The sequence below is a fragment of the Parambassis ranga genome, chromosome 13 (assembly GCF_900634625.1).
Source record: "Parambassis ranga chromosome 13, fParRan2.1, whole genome shotgun sequence".
Classification (NCBI taxonomy): domain Eukaryota; kingdom Metazoa; phylum Chordata; class Actinopteri; family Ambassidae; genus Parambassis; species Parambassis ranga.
The window spans coordinates 22,746,667-22,771,719 of NC_041033.1; the positions used below are offsets into that span (position 1 = coordinate 22,746,667).

A 25,053-nucleotide genomic window follows, 5' to 3' on the forward strand; every position below is an offset into this window, starting at 1 on the left:
CACAGAGGAGCAGCTTTCCCCCAGCAGACCACATGACGGAGCGACGTCAGGCTGTATCACCAGCACCACACCCCTTTATTCCACTGGGTGTCCAAGATGGCTGCCGCTGAGGGTGAGAAGCCCCTCCCACTGTGTACAGAGACTGAACAATGAGTTACAGCAGCTCCCAGATAAAGCTGGGCTAACAGTGTTGACGGCCTTTGTTCGTGTCACCTGCTATAAAATCTCTCCTCTCACCTCCTACCTGTTCTCACCTCTCCAGTCTCAACAGGAGTCAGACCATCATCTGTTTAATGGAATGACTGTATCAGCCATGCTGCGATCTGTTGTAACTGGACGATGTTCAGTCCCACAGCAAACTGTAAGGGACAAGAGTTCACCTGGCAGCTGATTGGATCAACTGTCTGATAAATGTAACCAATCAGATCAAAGATGAAACACACAACATGAATGGTGGGATCTTAGAAAGCTCAGCTAGTAGCAGTTAGCATGTCTGTGGAGGACAATGTGAGCTTTTATTGAAACCAGCTAACGTGTTGACATGCACACATATAAAGGCCAGCAGAGTCCACAGAAACAGAGTCCACAGAACGAAGCGGCAGAGTCCACTAAAGGAAGCGGCAGAGTCCACTAAAGGAAGCGGCAGAGTCCACAGAACGAAGCGGCAGAGTCCACAGAACGAAGCGGCAGAGTCCACTAAAGGAAGCGGCAGAGTCCACAGAACGAAGCGGCAGAGTCCACTAAAGGAAGCGGCAGAGTCCACAGAACGAAGCGGCAGAGTCCACAGAACGAAGCGGCAGAGTCCACTAAAGGAAGCGGCAGAGTCCACTAAAGGAAGCGGCAGAGTCCACTAAAGGAAGCGGCAGAGTCCACAGAACGAAGCGGCAGAGTCCACAGAACCAAGCGGCAGAGTCCACTAAAGGAAGCGGCAGAGTCCACAGAACCAAGCGGCAGAGTCCACTAAAGGAAGCGGCAGAGTCCACAGAACGAAGCAGCAGAGTCCACTAAAGGAAGCGGCAGAGTCCACAGAACGAAGCAGCAGAGTCCACTAAAGGAAGCGGCAGAGTCCACAGAATCAAGAGTCGACAGCTTCACCCAGACTTTGGTGCAGAAGAATCCAGCTGCCTCACAGCTTCAGTGCACGTGCGTCTGAACATGTCCGCCTGCAGGTTCGTGAGACTTTCTGCCCAAACTTTACATTCCAGCACCAAGTATCAATCTCATTTCCAGTTTAAATATGAAAAAACCACTTAGTGGAACTGTGCATACTGATGAGCAGCTATGATGAGAATGCACTGTGTCATCCCTCATAAAACATTCAGCCTCATGTGAATCCTAATGTCTCATGAATGTTAACGAGCGTCAGACATTATAGATTATATGCTAACTGAAGTGAAATGCATAATAATGGATCATTGACGAGACGTGTTCATTATGAGTCAGGTCAGTCTGTTGCTGTGACACCAACAACAGGAGGATTCAACCAATCACAGTTTGATTAGTGTTCACCAGTGAATGATACGTGTGTGCACACCTGATGACTGTGCGTGCTGAGCGTACTGTTGTGTCCTCAGACTCGGGATGATGGCTCCGTTCAGGTCATCAGGGTCACACAGGGGTTCGAACCAGCAGCCGGTTCTGTAACATCTGGGCTGTTAGGGGCGCCTGCAGGGAAGCCGAGCGCCGGCAGCAGCTGGTGGCTGCTTTGTCAGAAAACATCAGATGCTGCTGGGCTCTAATTTGGGAGAGGCCATCTACATGTCTGTGTCTGGTTTACTGCAGAGCAGAGAGCGAGGCCATGACAGGCTACAAAGGTCACCAGTCCATCGAGTCCAAATATCCTCTCTCTGCATGACGGACACCTGGCTGAGCCATCCCCGATGAAAAGGCAGCACGCCGCCTGAATGCAGGTCGGTTCTATCACCATTCAGCATGCCACGCTGCTCCCGAACCGCGACACTTGTTGTCTGTGTGCTTCCTGTGCACACATAATAGTTTGTTTTCTCCATAATTCATGAGTCGCATGAATTGCGTTGAGGTTTTCATGAAGCTGGAATCTTGAATGAAGCAGCAGCTGTTAAATTTTTAAGCCCAGGGCTCAAACTGAATAAAATCATCCTCGCTCTGTCACACACAATAAATAGAATATTGTTCTGTTGTCATGTAACAACTTGACAGAAAACACACTCCTGGTGCAATTCTGGGGCAACGCAGCATTGACAGAAACGTCGCTGAGTGTAAGCACATGTCTGAACACATTATTCTGAGGTGCTGGGCTGCAGTTTGGTACAGGTCTGTTCATATCTGGCTATCACACACACGCGTGTCCACGCTTAATCCAGCTGAACCCGGCTGGTTTGTTGTCCTCCAAACCGCCTGGTGATTATTTTGTATTGACATGAAAATACATGTTGTTTTATTAATGATGCTATGTTCAGGACACGCTAAGAAAAAAACCTTCCTGGTGTTTCTGGTGTTTCTGGTGTTGAGGGATCCAGCAGCCAGAGGCCTGCAGAGGCGCTCTAATGAAAGCTTCTTTCAGATTCATGGCGTCAGATGATTTCTCTGAGGGCGGCTGAGATGGAAGCTGCTTCATCACTTGTTAACCAAATTAAAAATTGGGTGAAGTGCAGAATTTTTCTATTAAGCACTGTTGTAACTGCAAACAACAAAAAATGTAATTACATCATAAATGAATGATGTGTTCTGTCTGCGCCTCCTGAACTGAGTGTGGCTGTTCGGCCTTTGGTCCGGCTGCATACGTAATGTATTTATAGAAAGTGTCTTCTGTCCTCCTGAGGAAGACAACGGATGAACTGGATTTGTTGTCAGACAATAAAATATGTGTGTTTACAGCCTGAACAGCAGGTTACAGGTGATGTGACGGTCCATCAGGGTGGGACTGCAGACTCCACCAGCTGCCGCCGCCCGGTACCAGACCGGTACCTCCGCTCTGCACCTCCTTATTCCTCTTCTCATGAAAGGGGCCCTAAAAGTCCAACACTCAGCTGTAAGTTGTTCATGCTGATGGCAGATGAGGGAGCATGGGGTGTAGTATTTGAAGCTAGCTGAATCTGTATAGTTCAGACATTTCTAATGCTGAATTTTTCAATTTCTGGGAAATAAAATCACAAACTTACATTTTTAGAGAGCTGAAAATTGGAAGTTTCTTAAAACATTCACAAATTCAAGAGCAAAAATCGGCATTTTCTGAAGCTTAATTGGCAAATTTACCAGAAAAGAACTCGTTTATAAATGTTCCGACAGAAGCCACAGATCTTACTGTGTATAAAGACACATTTACACTACAAGATACAAAAGATGAAGCATAATGAGACGGAGGACTGAGGCGCTGAGCTCTGAGCGAGTGTTACTGTATTTTGTTGAATCCGTCATGTCACGGCTCTGGATCTGAATAATCGCCTCTGAAATGACTCGTTCTGACGGGCCCGTCCGTTGAACAGATTTCACTTAGACAGACCACATGTGCCTCTTGTTCCAGCGGCTCTCAGCAGCAAACAGCAGACCACTGGTTTTCAATTCTGTGCCATTATGTGCAGAGATTACAGAGGCTTTCATTTCACCCAAACAGCCGAGCGGCTCATTTCCCTGTTCAGCGCTATCTGTGAAATCAGCTGCTGTTCTTATGAGCTGAACGCTCAGCGTTCTCCTGGGCTTTAATGGAACATTATTTCAGAAGGTTTTATGCGGTTGAACGGGAAATCATCAGCGGGAAAATCTTCCATATGGGGCTTCCAGGATTAAACCTGATCAAACTGTGTGTGTGTGTGTGAACGCTGGAGGTATCTGAGGGGGGTCTCAGCGTTCATCAGTCTTCCCTGATATTTTAAATCTATCATGTTAATCTATGAGGCGTGTGTGCATGTAGGTCACAGATTGTGCTGTGTGTGTGTGTGTGTGTGTGTGTGTGTGTGGTCCCTCTCTTTCCTTTATTTAGAAGGAATTTCCCATGATCCCTCCACCCATTCACAGCGTTCATTATTACAGAGTTAACTTTTCCCAGCATGCCTCCACTCCTGGCTGTAAAAGTGTGTGTGTGTGTGTGTGTGTGTGTGTGTCTTCATTAGTGTTGCTGTGTGGCTCCTCCAGGTTAACTGTATTGCTGGTGTCATGCGGAGCACGTCTCCACTTACACAGCGATGCCATATTCAGCATCCAGGCCACGTCTGACGCTCCGACGCTGCTAATTCTGATTCACAGCCGCCCCGCCGCCACCTCAGCGCTCTCCACGCCTCACCAACACCCCTGCTCAGTCTGAGTTCTTCCTGGGTTAAAAATATCACATCCTTTAAAAATGTCATAATCTTCTCCTCTCTGAAAGCTAACTCTGAAAGGCTGGGCCCAAATATCTCCTTCTGCAAAGTTCACTTTATATCACTGATGGGGCCTGCACCAGATCCAGGCTAATGAAAGCGATGTTGGTTGGATGCAAACATGACAACATTACTGTGTCCTTTCTGTCCTTTAGAGGAGTGAATGTGATCAGCAGTGACACAATGCTAACATCAGAGGTATGAAGTTCTTCAGCTGCTCTGGTAACACTGATCAGAACTCAGCTATGGGTCTGGTTAAGTCTGTCTCCACTAAATCAGAAATGTTTTCTGTACACACCTGTGTTCTCACTACAGGAGTGGCCATCTTGTTTACTGTCTGCAGTGATCCCTGCAAACCCAGCACTGAGAATCAGGGTTCCTGATGTACCTGATCACTGGGACAGTTCAGGACGTAAAGCAAACACAACGTTTCTGTAATAGTGAATCATTTATTTCCATCTTTATACAGGAAATATACACGTTTGATCATCGCTCAGCACATATATATAGACATGTAAATGTTTTAGGTAGAAACAGAAGTGATGTAAGTGTCTTTGTTTTAAGCATTAACCATTAAAGGCGTCAGGTTGCAACGATCAGTGTTCCTTCAGTCTCTTCAGTCATTTATTGGTTTTATTTTAGGTGTAACAGCTGTGACGTCAGCTGTGTAACTTCAATGTCATGTGATTGAGAAAGAAAAAACTTTTAGAGGCGACCACAGAAGAAGAAACTCGTTCTGTCCATCTATGGGTGGGATCGATTGGTTGATATGTTGATTGATTGGTTTGATTGGATTGTGGGCGTGTCCTTTGCTGTTAGCGCCTCTTGGCCCCTGCTGCCCCTCCCTCTGACGTCAGTCGTCCCCTGTGCACCTGCAGCGGTCCGCGAGCGTTCGGAAGCACGCGCTGGTTCAAACTTCTCCGAGGGCTCCGAACCTTTAAATCAGCTGAGGACCCGCGGCTCCGGAGGACACGGAGGATTGTACCGGTCCAAGAAGGAGGTCTGATGTGACGATGTGAGCTTTGCACGAGGATTATCACGGTCTCTCCGCCGGTGGGCTGGTTCCTTTCCTCTGAACACAGGCGGCTTCCAGTCTGCAGAGCCCGCTGCGGGGTCCGCCGAGCTTCCGCAGCGCTCCAGCCCTCGCTGCCGTGTCCCTGAAAAGTGTTTCCTCCCCCGCCCCGGAGACGTTGGATTATCAGTCTGCGTGATTTATGAGCAGAGAACGGAGCTGGACACCGCCCGGACCCGGTAACAGCGGCCGGACCAGGATTTAATTATCCCCCCCCCATTTTCGCTCAGAGAGGAGGAGAGGACAGCCAGCCCTGCAGGAGGACCCGGACCCGGACCCGGACCCGGAGACACCGCGCACATCACCGGAATGTTCCCCGAGTGTTTTATCCGTCAGACGGGCCACACCTGCGGATAAAGTGTTGGTGGGTGTAGGTTCTGCTGGGGACCGGAGCGGCTCGTGGATTTTACACTTTGGATCCGGCACGAGCTCCAACGTCCATGTTACTTTAAATACGTTACTGGGGTAACCGGGCTGTGGAGGCTGTGACCCACCCAGCCCCCCTCCTTCAGCGGGGATCTGTGAGTGCTTCTCGCGGGGTGGCACAGTGAGACAGTCCGCACCTGGATTCCCGGTTCTCCTCCTTTTTACTGCAAGAACGTCTGTTCCGGCAATTCCGCCGCTGCCCGGTTCAGCACATACACACACACAGACACACACAGACACACACTCACACAGCCCCAGAAAACTACCAAGATCTGCTTCCCCGTGTGTGCGTTCGTGGAGGAAGGAGTGCGCCGGAGAGCCGAGCAGGAGTTGTGGATAAGCCCGAGCAGAAGGCTCGTTTTGGGGCTTCTCGGTGTGATTTACCGGACGGATAATCAGAGGAAGATTTGGGAGAAAGAAGACGCGACAGGAGGAGAGGAGCCGCAGATCGATGAAGGTGAGGCTGATTGATTGGCTGATTGATTGGCTGTTAATGTTGCAGGGTGTGTGAGATGGCGGACCGAGCTCTGCTATGCGGCGCGTTTTGTCCCCCTGTGCGGGGACGCCAGGCTCTGTGCGGGGACGCCAGGCTCTGTGCGGGGACGCCAGGCTCTGTGCGGGGACGCCAGGCTCCGCTCGGTGCCAGCAGCAGTTTTATTCTTAGTGCCCAGGAAATGAATCACGCTGGAGTGTGAGTCTGCGCCGCCACCTCTCCCGGTGTGTGGCTGCTCTTCATGTTGTTGGACTCTGTTCTCTGCGCACAGGTTTATTCAGAGGTCTCCAAGTGGTTAAAAACGGCACGCCCGTGCGCGCGGCGCAGCTCCCTGCTGGTCATTATGGACAGTTTTTGGCACGGCTTGGACACCCACCCCACCCTCCACCCTCCACCCTCACTTCCACCCTCCACCCGTTACGCCGTGCCTGTGTGGGAATGTGTGCGTGTGCGTGCGCTGGGGATGCGTCCGTTCGCGCGCAGGCACAGAACCCATTTTGAGGGGAGCTTTCTCCCTCTCTCTCCCTCTCCCCCCTCTCCCCCTCTCTCTCCTCTCTCTCCCTCTCTCCCCCCTCTCTCCTCTCTCTCCCCCTCTCCCCCCTCTCCCCCTCTCTCTCTCTCTCCCTCTCTCTCCCTCTCTCTCCCTCCCTCTCTCCCTCTCTCTCTCTCTCTCCTCTCTCTCCCCCCCTCTCTCCCCCTCTCTCCCTCTCTCCCTCTCTCCCCCTCTCTCTCTCCCCCTCTCTCTCTGCCCCTCTCTCTCCCTCCCTCTCTCTCCCTCTCTCTCTCTCCCCCTCTCTCTCCCTCTCTCCCTCTCCCTCTCTCTCTGCCCCTCTCTCTCCCTCCCTCTCTCCCCCTCTCTCTCCCTCTCTCTCTCTCTCTCTCTGCCCTCTCTCACCCTCTCTCTCCCTCTCTCTCTCTCCCCTCTCTCTCCCTCTCTCCCTCTCTCCCCCTCTCTCTCCCTCTCTAAAGCTGCCTCATCATGCCGCTCCAGTTGACTGGCGTTACAGACTCATCTATTATGCAGGAGGGCAAGAGATGAGAACACAAGAGTGGAGGAAGGTGAAGAGGAGAAGGGACAAGTCTGGGGAGGAAAGAGGGAACAGGGGAGGACAAGGGAGCTTAAAGTAGCCATGCAAAATGAGATAAAGACAGAGGAGAGGAAGGCTCCCATGATATGTTGCATGTCATGTATTGTCCATTCTGCAGATTCTTGCTAAAAGAAAAATCTTAAACTAGGCTGAATTCTGGTATCAGAGTATTTTTCATGAAATCAATGCAGGAAAGAGCCCGTCAGAGGGGAGTCTGTGCCAGGAGCCAGGCAGGCCAAAGATAGCTTCAGTCAATCTGCATAAAGAACGTGATAAAGGCGGCCGATGGCTTCCATCAGGGCGCAGGTCTGGCTTCAGACCCTGCATCAGCTGAGCCCTGTCAGCACCTCGGACAGCGCCAGAACAGGCCGGGGACTGCAGCAGTCACATGACAGGATCACACTGCTGTCACCTGATCTGGCTTCATACATATGGAGCCACATCATATTTTTAGTTTCACATCTTATTTCTTCAGGTTCAAATCTCTTCTTCACTTTCGCCTCTCCTTTTTCCACCTTTGAGGTTTTGGCCTCAGTTTTGTGGGGGTGGGCTGGGGTGGGCTGGGCCAGTGGTGTGGACTGCTGAGGCAGAGCCCGCTCTGGGCTGAGGCCTTAGCTCGGCCATGGTGCCTTCATTTGATTTGAATCTGAAAACAACAAATCTGAAACTGAAAAAATAAAATGGTAAATATGAAAATATTAATTGAAATGAAAACTGAAATAAACAATTTAATTTAAAAAAATATTGAACTGAAAAAATCAATCAAACATCAAAACATAAAGTTTTAGTGTTTGAATGAATTTTATTTTTTCAAGTCAACAACACGTATGAGCCCTGTTTGGCTCCATACACTGAGAGTTCTTACATAATGACAGTTCCACTGTGAGCTGAAGCATGGAGAGCTCCAATATGGCACCAGTGCTCCAGAGAGTTCCCACATAATTTCAGCTCAATGGGGGATCCAGAGAGCCGTTAGTGTCTCATTGAAATATTCTGTTGTAGAAGCTCGCACACACACAGCATTGCAGTCATGGTCTAAGATCTTCAAACCACTGAACCCCATGAGAACACCTGTCACGGTTTCTGAGGAACACATCAGTGTCATTAAACATCATCACCCAGTGTGAGCGTGTGTCCAGAGCCCGGTGCAGACAGAATGCTTGAACGTGCAACCATAATTGTGGTAACAACAAATTTACATGCATGAGATGTATCTTGAATTTTATATTGAGCTTGTAGCCCAGCAGCCATTGTAGGTACAGAGAACAGAGCGGGGACGTTTCTTATTGGTCAAATGACTGTTTACATTGTACTGGACAATGTTTTGTTGGGATGTGGTAGATAAGTGAATCACTGAGGCAGACTCTGGTGTGTTTTTAGGTTTTGTTTGTTGTGAGTGGTCTGACAGAGTTGGTTGTGTCTTGACATCGTTTGCATCACGAGTAGCTGATCTCAGAACCTTTTTCAGCTCAGCTGAGTGTAGATGTTAAGTAAACGCGGCTCATATAGATTAGTACATAAACAGCCCAGTGTCTGTGTCAGGATGCAGCTCTATAAGGGTTTACCTTTCACTGTCACATGAGATGGAATACAGATTCTGACAGACACTGTATATGACCTTTGACCTTCCTCTGGACAGAGTCACTTAAGAAGAGAGTACAATTTCTCTTGCGGGATCAATAAGGTGGATCAATCTAAATTATTGTTAAAATGTAACAAAATGTGGCCGACATGTTATTAATCCTGACTTTATCTTGATAATTATTATCCAGATGATATTTTTAGCCCCCTCTTCATAATTATCTGTGCTGGATGGAGTCATCATTTGTTCCCAGTGTTTCCATCTTAACATGATGGTCAAGGAGAGATAGGTGTGTTTCACTGTGAGCTGTCTAAAGCTGTATTCCTGAACAGCCTGCAGTGTCTTGTGTCTGTGTTCAGTTCCTGAACTACGGCTGGTGCATGAGTAAGCATTGCCCCGAGACAATCTCAGCACCTCGGAGAACTGAACCTGCGTTTTAAGTTGTGGTGATTTCAAAGTCTTGGACACACAAGCTGAGAGCGCTTCAAGGAAATGGGAAGAAAAACATTTAGTTCTAGTTTAGCTTTTGCCGGCTTGTGGAAGTTGGATGTTTTGGTCAGTGTAGCCCTGAAAATTGTTATGTTTGTGAAAATATTTTATTAAGAGAGGTTTGATTTTTGCATCAGGAGTTTTAATCCAGCCGGACAGACTGGAAAAAGGAGGCAGGCAGACAGGCAGACTGCACTCACGTCTTACTCATACTGTAAACATGAGACAGGCTGGATTATAGAAGCAACAGGCAGACAGGATCCAGGCATGCAAAATAGCAGTCAGACCAGGTGGCAAAGCCTGTTATAATAGACTGGAATTGTGTTGTGTGTTCTTTCATATTGGAAGCATTATATTGTGCTCTACCTCTCATTAGCAGAGAGAGGGAGAGAAGGAGTGAGGGGGACATAACCACCTCCACACCTCCTCCTGAGCACCACTTAGATGTCCTGCAGTGCTCTACCCATGACACACTTCCTGCTGTGTTTTCCAGAACCCTCTGCAATACAGCCCATAACTATGTACAGGTAAAATGTCATTAGAAAGAAAATTGGGATGTTATATGCATTTTGCTTTGGAGCTAACGCTAAGCACACACTGAGCGCCATATTGGAAGTTTGCTGATATGAGATTCTTTTGGCCCATTGCTGATACCTTATCTAGAGCGATCTGAACCTAAGAAATTACTAACTGTAGTTTAAACCATCGATGTACCATAGTTCAATATTGATTGATTGTCTGTGAGGATTCAATCAATATATTCTGACATGTAATGGACAACCCAGTGCGAAATGGGCTGAAAACATTCCTGTGTCCAGACCAAGCGGCAACCTTCAGGGCTCAAAGTGGAAGCCCATGCGGAAGTGTCAAAACTTGTAATTCACGCCGCAACAGCTGGGGGCTGGCTCCAGCAGCGAGTCATTTCCCATAGACTCCCATGATAAAATGTCCGACTTCACAGCAGAAAAGAACATGTTTACAGCCTGGTACAAAAAACCACTCTGGTCTCAGATGATAGGTTCTCTTCTAGTGTTGATTGTACGGGGGGTGAATTATTTTACAACTCACTCGTTTCAATTGTATTCGGACTTAAAATTACGCATAATTGTGGGCGTTGCCGCTTGAGTGACAGACAGTTGACGTATCACAGCGTGAGTTTCCTGCTTCCATGATCGCCCGCCCCCCTAAACCCCGCTCGTGCTCCCCCTCTTTGTCCATATTTGGAGTTTTGGTGGACGTGACGCTGCCAACATGGCGGCGGTCATCAACACCCTGGAACCTCCCACCGAGCCTCAGAACGGCTCTTCAGAAACAAACGGGTGACGTCACGGAAGCTCTGTCCATAGTTTTTACTGTCAATGGTCCAGACTAACATGTCAAACCTTCCATTCATTGCGTAATTGTTCTAGCTTCAGATCATACATTGATTATTTAGAGGATAACCCTTTGTGTGTAATTTCCCTACGGGGATTAATAAACTAATCTTAATCTTTACAGGGATGTATATGTTGTCAAATAGAGACCCAGACCTGGAAGCTAAAGTAGATGGGGAAAAATATCAAAAGTGTGCAAGATAGCTTTGAAAATTAAAAATTAAAATTAAAGCTGCTGGAAAATAACGTGCCTACACGTCAACAAAATAAAGAGATATAGATGGAATCGGGCCGTGCTGTCTGACGTCGATGTTTTATATGTTAGCCAGTCTATGATTAGACCTCTCTGCTGCATGGCAGCTGCAAAACATAACTGTCGGAACAAGTTCTAATTTTCTTTGAGGTTTGCTTTGTTGAAAAAAAAAAAGAAAAGTTGGAAGTTATTTGGTTGCTCTGTGAATTAGGCTGTTTTGATCTCTGCAAGCTGTCATGCGGAAATGTTTCCCCTCAGAAAATCTTTCAATGTAATTCCAGAAGTGTTAGCGTTTTTATCCAGTAAGGGAGCGTTACGTAACACCACCCCCTCTCCAGTGACAGATAAGCAGGTAAGAGGCCTTCACAGATATTCAGATCATGATGTGTGATTTGCATCCCAGTGGAAATTTCAGTGTCCTGTCTGGTTAAAGAATTAATCTGTGGCTTAATCTCCCAACCAAGAGCTATACCCCCAATCCCTCCATCTATTCACCCATCTGCTTCCCCATCCATCTGTCCATCCATCTACCCAGGCAGCCGCCCGCACCACCCGATCTGTGGTTTTCTTCCTGCTTTCTGTTCCTTGTGATGCAGTACATGTAGACATTTATACTATCTAAACTCTCACTCTGCAACCCTCAGGAGCTGCTTCTTATCGAAAAACTTCATGTTGTTTCCATCTTCTAAGCAGACATCATGTGAGGTGGTGCTGCAGCTATATGAACCTAAATAACTTGGAACAGTCCCTATTAAGAACTGTGGATTATCTTTGACACTTTGGAATGGTCTTTGACATGAAAACGTGTAACCTGACTGAACTCCATGGCACAACGGAATGAAAACACACACCATAAAATAAATACATGATACATGATGTGACACCAGCCACACATACTGTGATTAGGTGTTAATGTATTTCTTCTCCTCCTCTTCTTCACCTCTCCCTCTCACAATTCATCTCCAGTTTATTTTTGTAAATGGTTTTCTCAAAAAAAATAGTTGTTCTGACACTTTTCTAAATAGACCACAGACGTGTGACCTACATTTTTTGCCCAAATAAGGAAGTGCATTCTTTCTTTGCCTAATAGAGAGAATAAAAGCAAGATTAACTACTGTACACGTACAAACACACACTGCAGTTCACATGATCTTTATAGTGGTTTTCATGGTTTTTGGTTTAGTTTGGTTTACACTGTTGAGGTTTTTTAACATTCTGCAAATACCATAGATCAGCATAAAATATATATATAGCCTAATTATCCAACATTTCCCATGTTCAGGAGTCGGTGTTTGCATAGTGTTGCTGCTGTTGCCCCTCTGGAGTTCCCGTTCTGTCGCTGCTTGTGTTAGTGCTTCAGATAGATGCTCCGGTGTTGCCCCCATCACTATAAATGATATTATCCACCGGCTCAGTCCTAGTGGCTGTTGTACGTCCTTAATAGTTGTTGTACTGGTTAAATGGTGGATCTGTGTTTACATTGATGACCAGCAGTGGGTGGTGTTTACTGTGTCCTTGTTTGAAATGAGATTCCCTCATAGGACCACAAAGATCCCGTTTGAATTGAATTAAAGGCTCAGAGGAGATAACACGGGGTGGTTTCTTTGCTCCGCCCTGCCGCCGGAGTCGTTACGTGTGAGCTGACAGCTGAGGGATTAATGAGAAACTAGTAAAATGTGTGAAATTTAAATTGAATATGAGCCAACGTGGTGCAGACCCCCCCCAGAGGACTGGCAGCATGAGGACACATGACGGGCACAACTGCAGTGTAAATTCAATATGGTTTTCATGCTAATCTCAGCAGGATCGGGATCTGATATTCATCACAGCTCACGGCCCTTCTGCTGATCACTCTCACTCGACGTATATTTCTCTGTTTGCCTCCCTCCTTCTCTTTTTCATCACCGAAGGTCATACCTGACACTTCGCTGATGGATGGCGTTGTATGATTTAGGAGAAATGAACACAATAACTGTGCGTCCGTTGTGGGTGCGTGTGTTCAGAGTAGGAAAAAAAATAAAAAGGTGCAGGACGTTATCTCCAGCATGTATTGAGTCATTGATCAAGCATGTTGCTTCATGTATTTCAGTTTAGGTCTCTGGTGGGTTTAATCATTTTCTGATTCTTTATAGACTTTAATATATGTGAATACAATCTGTCTTAGTAGCTAGAAACCTACCTCATGATATCAGTGTACTGTGTCCCCGATGGCTGTCAGTGCGCTTCATGTAGAGACCTCCTGATGCTGCCCTGTTTGTCTGTCATGTGGTGTTAAGGCCCTGTCGCTGCTGGCCATTCAGAGCCAGAGATTAAAAGAATTTTACTGATAAAAATACATGTTTGTTGCAGAGCGGTGTGTGTGTGTGTGAGAGAGAGAGGCAGATGGAGGTTGCAGTAAGGTGAAGCCTCTGTAGGTTTACCCTCCATTTCACTGTCCATCAAACACAGTATGTGCACACACACGGCATCGTTCTATGTTCTTGTGAAACCTGATTTCTCCTGTGTGCTGCACTGCCCCCCCCCCCACATATATCAGTCACAGACACCAAATGAGGTCTAATAGTTTGACTTGTAGAATTCTAGAACGTTTCTTCCAAAGGGTGCACATGTCTTTCTGAATTCACTCCTGCACCAGCACCAGGCTTCATGTTATTAAAATGCACCTCACTGCTGATTTCTCCAAAGTTGCATGAGCATCACACTCCAAGTGAAGAGGCCACCTGGTGCTGCTGTGATTACAACGATCATTGTGTTGTTTTGTTCTTTGACTTGAAACATTTCATTGTTTCATGTCTGATGTGAATTATGGTGCAGTTGTTTTAAATAAATGAATTAAACACGTTATGAGTTTCAAAGCTAGCAAGGTCACATTGTATTACCAGCAAAACATCCCAGTGCTGCCCTGTATAATGTTCTATATTTCTACATACGTTTGACCCAAAACATCTGCTTCTACGACATTTTAGTTCCTGGTGTAGGCCCACACCATGATACTACCACCACCGTGTTTACAGATGCTAGATTTATTTAGGGGAATGCAGTGTCATTCTTTCTCCCCACATTGGTCCTCTCATTTAAGCCATATAATTCTATTCTGGTCTCAACTGTCCACACAATCTGTCTGTGGATTTGTGGAGTCCAAACTCTTTACAGATGGTTGTGTGACCTTTTCCAGCCTGATGAATAGCACCTACTATTTGTTTGTCTTGTTCTTTATGCACTTCCACAAACACACGTTGTGACTATCAGCCTTGACTAAACATGTTCTAAATGTCATTTTCCATTTATTTTACAACCACATCTGAACAATTTTGGCATCAATAAATTGCTAATTCTTAAGGTTCACATACTGTTGGTGATGCAAGGTTTGGTTATGCCACTGATCCTCAGTCCCAGTCTTCTTCCTCCTCCTCTCCTCTTCCTCTCCTCTCCAGAACTCAGCAGGTGTTAAATAATAGGCTTGAGCAGAACCTATAAATGCCTCGGAGACATTTGTTCTGTCTTCTCCTCTGTGTCTTCTTCTTATCGTTGCCATCTCTCCTTCTTCCACCTCATTCTCCACTCTTCGTCCTCCTCCCACTCATCCCTCACTTTCTCTCTAAAATCAGTGTAAACATGGCCTGTGATTCTGCTCTGCTGCTCTTCAGCCCTCCTGCTGAGACAGAAAATGGAAGCTCGGTTTTAGCAGTGAACGCACAACTCGCCAGTGTTACCACTAAGTACAGGATGGAGGGATATCAGAGGAGGAGTGCGGGAGGGAGGGAAAGGCAGAATTTAAGACGAGAGAGAGAAACCGGGAGAGGCAGAGAGGGAGGATAGATGGCAGCCAATTACGTGGCTCAGCTCAGTGTGAACAGTGGGACAGGGTGCTGTCAGCGGCGAGTTAAAAATAGACACTATCTGTTCGTGTGTGTGTGTGTGTGTGTGTATAGCTCCACTGTTTTGACTCTTGTGTTTTACACGTGTCTGAATGTGTCCATAATGTATGTTTCGTTTGTATTTTTTCTTGTTATCGGGGTGGTTATGGGTGAACGTTAGGGATGCACCGATCCACATTTTTTCACTTTCGATCCGATTCCGATACCTGAATTTGGATATCTGCCGATACCGATAGTATTCCGATACCATAGCTCTATTTGCTTTTATATCACTATGATTATTATCATTATTGTTGATTTTACGAGGCTGTAATAAACTTCTCTCCAAAAAGCAACTTGAGGTAAGTATGAGGTTAGAAAACGGCAGAAATCCCATCCTGAAAACAAATATGCAACTTTAAGGGTTTAAATGGATATTTATTTAAATTTCAAGACAGGATTACTAGATACTAGTGCAATATACACCATCCAAGAAACAAATCCTGTCATATGAATTAAACAGCACAAATATAAATCACCACTAGGCAGCAAAACAGTTTTAAAGTGTCAAACATGAAATAAAAGGGTAAGCTTCCATACTACCACTCTCCAAATAATACAAAGGGCTGCTTCATCCAATCAACACAAATTAAGTACACTGACTCTTGTAGCATAAAAAAATGTTTTCAAATATCAAATATTAGAAATAAAAAATATTCACACTATCAATAGAACAATGTGCATCTGATCAACATAAATTCAGTAAATTCTTGCTTGTGTAGCAGCAACAAAATAAGGTTTTCAAATGTTAAACATTTTGAACAAAAGTGCAATAAGTGTACTGTAAACATCTTACACAAACAATAAAAGTGTGCATCTGAACAGCACAATTCAAGCATGGGAGGTTTGGCATTGAAAGTGACCTGGATAAGTTAAACCCCATAGTCTGTGTAACTATTCTTAAAAATAAATTAAAAAGTAAAATGACTGAGGGAATCACAGGTGTTCAACAAATCTCACTTAAACATTGGCAGGTTCTTTTTGAGGAAAATTAGCATTTCTGCTCTCTCTGCTGTCAGACGATTCCTCTTTTCATCCACAATATTGGATGCAGTGCTAAACAGTCTTTCGCTTTCCACACTGGTTGAAGGGGCACTCAGGAACTTTACTGCAACAGCAGCAAGGAGAGGAAAGCGAGTATGGTTGTTTGCCCAGTACTGGAAAGGGCTGTCTTGCTCACTCATTGTTGGTTCTTTCAAATACATTTGCATTTGGATAACTGCTGCATTGGTACCTTGAGCAGGTTCATCATGTTCCTCCAGAATTCTGTTATATAAACTGCTGAAGCTACTCTTACTTGTGCTTGGAGGAGAACCAGCTTCCATGCGAGCAACCTTTTCTGCTGGCTCTGCCTCCTTTGTCCCTCCTTGTCCCTCAGCTGATGCTTTTAGCTGTGCTTGCTCCATCTTGTCAAGTTCTTGTTTCAGGAGATCCTTTGCCATCCTCCTGGCAGTTTCTCCACCTGAAAAGAATCTGACACAAAAATGAAATGGGTTGAGTACAACATTATATGTTGTTGCTGCAAGAATATATGTAGCCTGTATGCATACACACAGACAAGGCACTTCAGACATAAGTTTTTCAATTCTTAGACAACATTAATAAATAGGGCATTAATAAAATATGTCTCACCTATCCTTGTATCGAGCGTCCAGTAAAGTGGCAACAGCGTAGAGGGATTCACTTTCGATGCTGCTAAATCGCCTCCTGACAGCTTGGAGAAGCGTGCTTTTCATTGTTTTGATACCGCTGTCAGTACTGTTCTCCTCGGCTAGCAGGCGTTTTAAAACGGTAACGGCTGGAATAACGTCGGCTGCGGTGGAGGTAGCTGAGCTTATTTTCCTCGTTAACTCCTCGAAGGGTTCCAGCACTGTCACTGTTTTTTCTAGTAAACTCCACTCGTTGGCTGACAGTGTTGCTGGTAAGTTGTGGTCAGCAGCATAAGCACAAAGAGGTCGCTTTTCTATCAGAAGGCTCTTAATCATATAGAAAGAGCTGTTCCATCTTGTCTGCACATCTTGAACAAGACGAGCTGGGGTGGTCGTAGTTCCTGCACCTTGCATTTCACGCTGCAGATCTTCCAAGCGAGACTGTGCCAGTTGTGAATGCTTGAAATGTGCAACGATCTTTCTGCTGTTTGCTAATGCGTCGCTAACGCTGCGTTGTGACATCAGCCCCTCGTGCACTTTTTTACCTGAAGCACCGCACTACAGAGACTATGTGTATCTGAATCAACCCAATGCACTGTGAGACTTATCAGTGACATTGGGCAGACATCTGAAGTCCAAATATCTGTGGTAAAGCTCAGGGCTGGAACTCCTTTTAGCTTATCGGCTAACTTGGTTGACACTCTGTTGTACAGTTCAGGTAGCGCCGTCTCTGACAAATATCTCCTGGACGGTAAACTATACCTGGGCTGCAAGTGTTCAATCAGGCTGCGAAACCCCTCGTTTTCCACCACTGATAAGGGTTGGTCATCAAGTACGATGAAGTTGAGCAACTTCTCTGTAATCCCTTTGGCTTTTATGTTGTCTGCTGGAAGTTTATTTTGCCTTTTGAATGATTCCAGAAGTGATTCTTGGCGGCTCTTCTCTTCTTTCTGCCCCCTGGTTAAAAAGTCCTCGTGCTCTCTCGAGTGGTGCTTTTTCAGGTGTTTAATTATATTTGTAGTGTTGAACGTCGCAACGGAGGTTCCACCTCTCGGAACGATGGCTTTGCAAACATTGCACGTTGCTGTCTTACTTTGTGGCGTTTCGACCGTAAAATATTTCCACACAGCGGACATGTTGTATGGCGCTCTATGCTTAAACTGCTACTTGCAAACTGCAGAGGATTTCCTTAAAGGAGGCGTGTCATCTCTGTCAGTGTCTCATTGGAGCACAGACACGTCACCTAGCCCGGGATCACTTGTGAGTCATTAACTCTGGATCGGAAATTTCTCCAGGTTGGATCGGAAATTTCCGATCCGTTAATTAAGCTGGTATCGGAACCCGATACCGATACTGGATCGGATCGGCCCCATCCCTAGTGAACGTGTGTGTTTTCATGTGTGAGTGTTGGAGGGTGTGTGTGTAACTGACAGTACAGCCCGGATGCTGTCAGGGAGTACACATCACCCAATTAATTGACCGAGTTTTCAGTTTTTGTCGGGATGAGTACAAAACCTCACACACACTGTGCATTCTGCAGAGAAAGAGTGTGTGTGTGTGTCAAGTGATCATGTGAGCTGGTCAAAGCTATTCATTACCAATTATAATTACCTCTGATGGGGCAAGACAATGTGAGGACAAACCTGTGTGTGTGTGTTTGTGTGTCATCTTGTTTGCAACACACACACACACACTGCTGCACGCTGACTGTCATGTTTGATGTAATGAGTTTCATGGGTGAGTGTCTCTGTGTAAGGTTGGGTCATTAAATGCTAATGGTGAGATGAGAGCTAATCTGTTACACGCTGACACCAGTGATGGATAGAAGGGAGGACAGGAGAAAGGTGAGGGGAGGAGATGAAAGAGAATAGAAAAGGGAGTGTAAGTGGACCCCCCACCCACCATGCTTTAAATATAAATCCATCAGAGAAATGTACTTTCTAGATTTGGCTGACAAACACTCAGAGGCTGCAGATGAAGCGGAGTCCTGCCGGATAAAAATAGAGAAACGACTCGGTCTCCATCAGCCTAGAGAACCTCATGCATTCGAATTAGCAGAAACAACATGAGGAAATGTCCACCCACGGGCCCAGATTTACACGGTCCTCTGAGACGGGAGGATACCTGTGAGAGGTGTGAATTCTTATGCATAAGCAATGTGTGAACCAGGAAGCTCCTGCTAGCAATAATGTATTAGGCTGGAAATATCTAGCGTGTAAGCACAGTAAGGCAGATGATTTATTAAGATTCTCAAGACCTGAACCCACCAGCAGGTTTTCAAATGCAAATTTGGACCCTCAATGCATAATGTGATACACAATTAAATCGGAAAATCGAAGCGAATTGAGGAAACCGCTGTTGACTCCCATGTGACCGGCAGTCACGTGACAGGAATTTGGGAAGTATTTGCTGATCTGCAGGCTTTCTGCGGAGCATTAGCACAGTGGAAAACTGTGTGAGAGGCTGTAGATGGGTCCTAACGATTTCCATTTTGTTTTAAACGGTTCCTGTCGTTCTCACTGTACTGTTATTTTACCGACATGTTCTGAGCTTGTGGCCGTGATATTGCTGCAGTGAATACATACTGACTGAAAAGCAGACATCCAGCTGCTAGCTTAGTATGTAAGAGCCAAACTGAAGGTTATAGAATACATACAGCTTATATGGCCATATACTGTATGACTTTTTGATAGGCGGTTTTAATTGTTCATTATGATCCGGCTCAATCACAGTATAGTGCCTTTCTTTAGTTGTTTTTTTATTCATTCACTGAAGTATCTAATTAAATCTTTAGGCATTTTTCCTCTTCCTTTTTTCTCACTGCTGAACCACATTGAATCTAGATTTTTGTGCTTAAAGCAGATTTCTCTGTCAGATAGATGGTTGTATTTCAGGACTCTGGTGGAGGCTTATTTAGCCAGTGTTGTGTGAGTTCTGATGACAGATGGTATTGTGGATTTTGCTCAGTGCAGGGTCGCATCGTCTCCCTGGTGACTGACACGACTTCCTCAGTGCTGCAGCTTCCACGTGATCCACACTATTCAAAGATCTGTTCTGGGAGCTGGCTCACAGTGAAGTGGCAGCGGCATGTGTGCTCATGTGTCGTGATGTTCGATGCAATTACTGTACTATATACTATATTCACAGTATTTGTATACTTAAAGCTAGAACGTGATTGATAGACTTAATCTCAAATACACCACCACAAATTACCATGGCTGTTTCCCCATGAGACGACCTTTGAAGATGCACGGATTCCATTGGACAGCAATGAATATTTAGTGTGAGGATGAAATTGAAACCTTTGTTCTCTCTGTGCTGGAGCTCAGTAGGTAGCAGATTACACATCCATTGGTTCAGTTCTCCCCAGAGGCTGCCATAAAATGTCTGCACTCAACGAACTGCAAGGTGCTCCAGATTCAAGAGTCCATTAAACACCATGTGAATACCCTCCTATATTATGCGTCGTATTGCTGATTCAAAGGAGACTTTGAGGGGTTTAAGGCTTACTTAGCACGTGCTGTCAGTCAAATGACATATATTACAACCCCTGCAGAAAAATGACACACCATATTTGTGTGGTTTTTTTGTGTGTTTTTATGGTTCTGCTGAGGGGAGTGATACAGTTTTAATGGCACTCATCTTCTGCAACTGTTAATCATTCATGACTCTTTTTTCTGTACACTGCTAAATATTTAACAACACGCTGTTATACTGATCTGTCAGGAGACCTGGCTTCATGAGTGGTAGGAACAGTTTGGAAGCCAAGATGATGTGGTTAAAGGCAAAGTAGCTACCACAGAGCTGCATTCTGGGCCGTGCTGTGACACCATGTATTCTCAGGTCATGCTAGATAAACTGGTGTTGGACAATATTCCCTGATTCATTTAGCTGCATCCCATAATACTGAACAAACATGATGTGCTGCAAATAATTGTTGGAGCTCTTAAGAAAAGAGCATTCTTGGGTAACTGTAGGTTGTTGCCGTTGATGACCTTTATCCTCCTTCTGTTTGTCTGCTGGAGCTTCTGCTTGGATTGATGTGAATTTGCTCGTTACTTCTTAAACAGCCTGTTCTGGATGAGAGCAGTTTGCTGTGTGCTGGAACCCTGTCTGTCCATTAGAAAGCTATAGGAGCACAGGTAACACATTGATCCTGGAATATTTCCCATCTCCTCCTCCCCTCTGAAGGTCAAGGGGATGTTTTCCTTCTCCTTTGCCTCTTTATTTTATTTCCCCTTGGTGAGAAAAGAAATACGCAATTATTGGCATTTCTGCTTCATTTGCCTCTGTACACAAGGTGGATATGACGCACTGTTGGTTTGTTTGTGAATAGTATAGGAACAGTGCGTCCTTGTCTGAGTCTTTAATGTGACAGTGTGATGTGTCCTACACATTCTCACTGAAACGTGTCACGTCCTTCACAAACTGAGCACATTCATTTTAGTGGCTGCAGAATATACTCCAACTAAAATGGATAAAATAGTGAAGTTTCACAGCTAGGGATAAATATTCTAAAAAAATAAAAAATAAAAGCAGCACCTTCACATTCTTCAGGGAAAGCCATTTGTTGTCAGTCCCTAGTGATGTCCAAGTGCAGCCATTACCATCATCCACTCCAACAGAGCCTTCAGCTGCAGCAGCGTTAGTGTTGATGTTCCTACGAGTGTATCAGGATGAGGTGCATTTCTGTACTGAAGCTCTGAGTTGGAGAAAAAGCTTCTTTGTAATTCGTCCTTTAACGGCTCGCCCTCAAAGGCAGTGGGGTAGTTTTATCTTTGCTTTGGCCCTTTCTCTGTCTCTTGGTCTTTTGGACCATGACCCCAAAATTGATAGAGGTCATCGATCATCAAGGATGTTCTGTTAAATGCATCTGAGAGGAGGCTGAGAAAAGGAAAAGAAAAAGGGGGCTCGCATAGGGAGAGAGAGGAGTCACAGGTGTCTTCTTACCAGACGGCCCTTATGCTGGGGTCTGGGACAGTAAAAGCAGCAGACTGGCCGAGATTAATATCATCTGTAATGCTGCAGCAACAGAAAGAAATAGACATGTTGCATATGTAATATCTGAGTTATTGATAAATCATGGAGATCTGCTGCTTTTTAGCCAAAACATTTTTATTCTTTTACCTTTTCTTCTTCATAACTTTAATCCAACAGCACAGATATTACAGTTATACAGTTATTAGTGGTCTTCAAATTTCCAGCAGAGCTACGGACCTTAAGCTATATTTGTAATCAGAATATTTTAAGTGACTGTTTTTATTTCTGAGTCACTCTCTGTGATTGACAGGGTGTGTTTTTTGTTAGGTCTCAGAGCAGTGGCGTGTTGCGGTGATGTTTGGGGACTGCAGCTCCTCTCTTTCCTCTGTCTCACTTCCCACAGCTGGAAGAAGCTAATACTCAAGGTGGAGGCATAAGGGAGGAAAGTTAAGAGAGCCCTGAGGTTTAACATGTGTTTGGATTAGACCTTTTCAAACATGTTTGATTACGATCATGGATTGTGCACCTGTTCACGGTAACCCAGACCAGCTGTGTTACAGTGAAACATATAGCACTGGGGGCAGAATCATTTGTTAATGTTTTGTCTTGATTTCCTGATTTTTCCCAGAATAAATCATGTTTAATTTAAAGTTGTTTTTTTTTTGTAGAGATTTCTCAGTTCAGTGCAATAGTGTGCGTCCAGAGCAGTGCATATAAGTACTGGTGTACTACTCACATGGAAAATATCAGCAACATGCTGATAATGAAATCAGAAATGTTGCTGTTTGAGGGCGTCTCCCTCCTTCCTGGCCCTCAGCGTGTTGTGACACACATAGATTTAAACCCTCGAATCAGCCAGACATCAGAGAGCTCTCACTGCCGTTTTAAGTATGATTAAAGTAAAGATAGGACCCACATCCAGCAGCTAATCCTCCAGCATCTGTTCGGCTGCACCAGCTGTACCACAGTAACCCAGGAGCAGAGAGGTTAAAGGGTTAGTGTGCCACGTGGACCAGTCCACCTCAGACCAAACCAGGAAATTACCTTTCCAGCTTAGCTCCTGATCCAGCTTTAACCAGCCTCACTGGCCCATTTATCCCCACCTATCCCTCTGCCCAGCTCTGTGTTTGTGCCGCCTTCCTTCCCACTTCTCTTTCCTCCTGTTCTCTGACCTTAACTGTCACTCGTCTAATTGTATCCACCTTCAGGACATCCACCCACAAAAGCTTCGGTAGGGGATCGTGGTGACATTTTTCTGTCATTTTCCTCTCTGTCTTTTTTTTATTATCAAGTTTCATATCTCTTGTTACCTCTATGTACCTCCATCATTTTACCTACAGCATCACCTGTCCATCCTGTCCTCCACCTCTGCCACACCACCTCCACTACATATTGTGCTGCATCTATTTTCCCTGGCCTTGCCACCTTACTTCATCCATTCATCGGTCCTCCACCTCTGCTGCCCTCTGTACTTCTAACCTCCCCCTCCTCATCAGCTCACATCCATCCCTCAGCTTTCATTCCTCCCTCCATCCTTCACACTCCCCTGCAGCGTCCTCCACCTCACATTTACCCCTTTAACATCTTCCCCTCTCTCCTCCTCGTCTCACCCTGACCCCTCCTTCACCTCCTCCCTGCTCCATCTTTTCGTTTCTTCGTCTCCCACTGCTCCAAACCTGACCTCTCCGGTGCGAGACATAAGTATCATTGCTGTGTATCCCTCTCTCCTCTCCATCCTCACATCTCTACTTCACTCCTGTCATGATCGTCATTACAGGAGAGGTTAAAGATCCTATTGAGTCTGTGGATGTCATCAACACACACACACACAAACAAACACACAAACAAACATACAGGCGCATACGTTGTGATGCTAGTTTCTGCAGGCAGCATTACCCACAACTGTGTGTGTTCATAATAGTTTGTTGTAATGAGTGTGTTTTGTTTGTGTAAATCCAGAAAGTGCATTTGTGTGTGTCTGTCGATCCTGATGTACTATGGTCTCAGTAATAATCCCCTATGCGTCAGGCACAACAGCGTGGGCAGAAATAGCCTGCACTGTTTGGACTGATAGAGTCCGCCGTGCTGTGTGGAAATGATTCTCAGGCTGTGGAATGAGGCCAGCTAGCTGACCCCGTTAGGTAAAAAAAGAAAAAGCCTTACAATTCACTGTGAAAGGCCCTGCATTGATTGACAGGACACACTCACCTCTGTCTAACTAGACAGACCGGGCTGCAAAAAACAAAATATCCCCCGTCCCACCTGTGTTGCTGTCTCATGTGAGTGCTGGCAGATTTAAGTATATCCCCAGGAGTAAAACCGTTTCACAGGTTTAGGATCTTTGCTAGAAGTGACAGGTTCTAAGATCTGGAGAGAGTGTTAGTGACAAACTAGCAGCTGCATGTGACAGATCTGTCCTCCAAATTGGGAAGTAAAAGAAAAAGTTTAAAGCTTATTATTTACATTTTGAGAACTAAATGCATGTTTTCAGTGATAGGTTAGATGAGTGTTGTTGGACTTGATGCTGCTGGTTGAGATTGATGTTATAAAAAGACTTCCTTCATATTACAGCAATGTGCCAGCGCCACAGAAGTCACAGGCTCACATTATTGTAAGTGCATCATAACTTATCTGATCCAGATTCAGCAGATTTTCCTGCTCAGATACACACTGGGCTCCCAAATCTGGGAAATTACAACAAACAATTTTACTGCAAAGGACAATCTCAGTAAGTGTTGAAGCTGTGTGTCAGAAATAGTTTGAGGTCAGGTGACTTCTTATCCTGTAGCATCTCTGTAAATTGATAGCATTACTTGTGCTAAAATGTCTTCTTGTGGTCTGCGCTGACAGTGGAGGCTTTAGTTTCATCCGTCCTCTGACCTCCCGGACCATGGCATATGAAAGATGCTGCGTTTGTGTGTGTTTGTCGTTTTTGGATGAGGACTTTTGTTAGAATCCAGAGTGTCTCTGCTCTTAATTTCACATTCTGTTTGCAACTCATCTGGGGCCTGCAGCTGCTCAACCGCTCACCTCTAACTAATGACTCCCTGAGCAGTGCAGACATCAACAGCAGCTTAATAAAGAAAGGAAACACTTTCCTGACAATTCAGGATTTCAGTCAGACAAATCTGATGAACATTACATTAGAAGTTAAGTTCTACTGTGAAATCCAGTGATGCAAAATCGTCTTTAAACAGGATTCGTCTGTTAAAATAATGTATCTGTCAGTGTGCTGACATGGAGCTGCCCATTAACAACAGTTTAAGCAAATGTTTACTAAAGTACACATTTTAATTGGATAATAAAGCTTGATAATCAAGTGAATAACTATTGTGTGGCACATGTCTGAGTTCTCTCTGCTTGAAGCCATGGCTGTGCTGGTTCCATAAAGGTGCAG

The 25,053-nt window shown here is 45.3% G+C and overlaps 3 protein-coding genes across 4 annotated transcripts in view; 2 read left to right on the forward strand and 1 right to left on the reverse strand.

Annotated features, from left to right (window-relative positions):
• The window catches only part of LOC114444601 (scavenger receptor cysteine-rich type 1 protein M130-like), a 902,860-nt gene that overhangs the window by 691,454 nt on the left and 186,353 nt on the right, over positions 1–25,053 (forward strand). The window lies entirely within an intron of this gene.
• LOC114444595 (scavenger receptor cysteine-rich type 1 protein M130-like) overlaps positions 1–25,053 on the reverse strand; it is a 493,351-nt gene that overhangs the window by 231,779 nt on the left and 236,519 nt on the right. The window lies entirely within an intron of this gene.
• The window catches only part of LOC114444609 (leucine-rich repeat and fibronectin type III domain-containing protein 1-like protein), a 182,498-nt gene continuing 163,382 nt past the window's right edge, over positions 5,938–25,053 (forward strand). The window contains exon 1 of the mRNA XM_028419325.1: positions 5,938–6,289. The gene's annotated coding sequence lies outside the window, so the exon portion shown is untranslated. The remainder of the gene's footprint in view (positions 6,290–25,053) is intronic.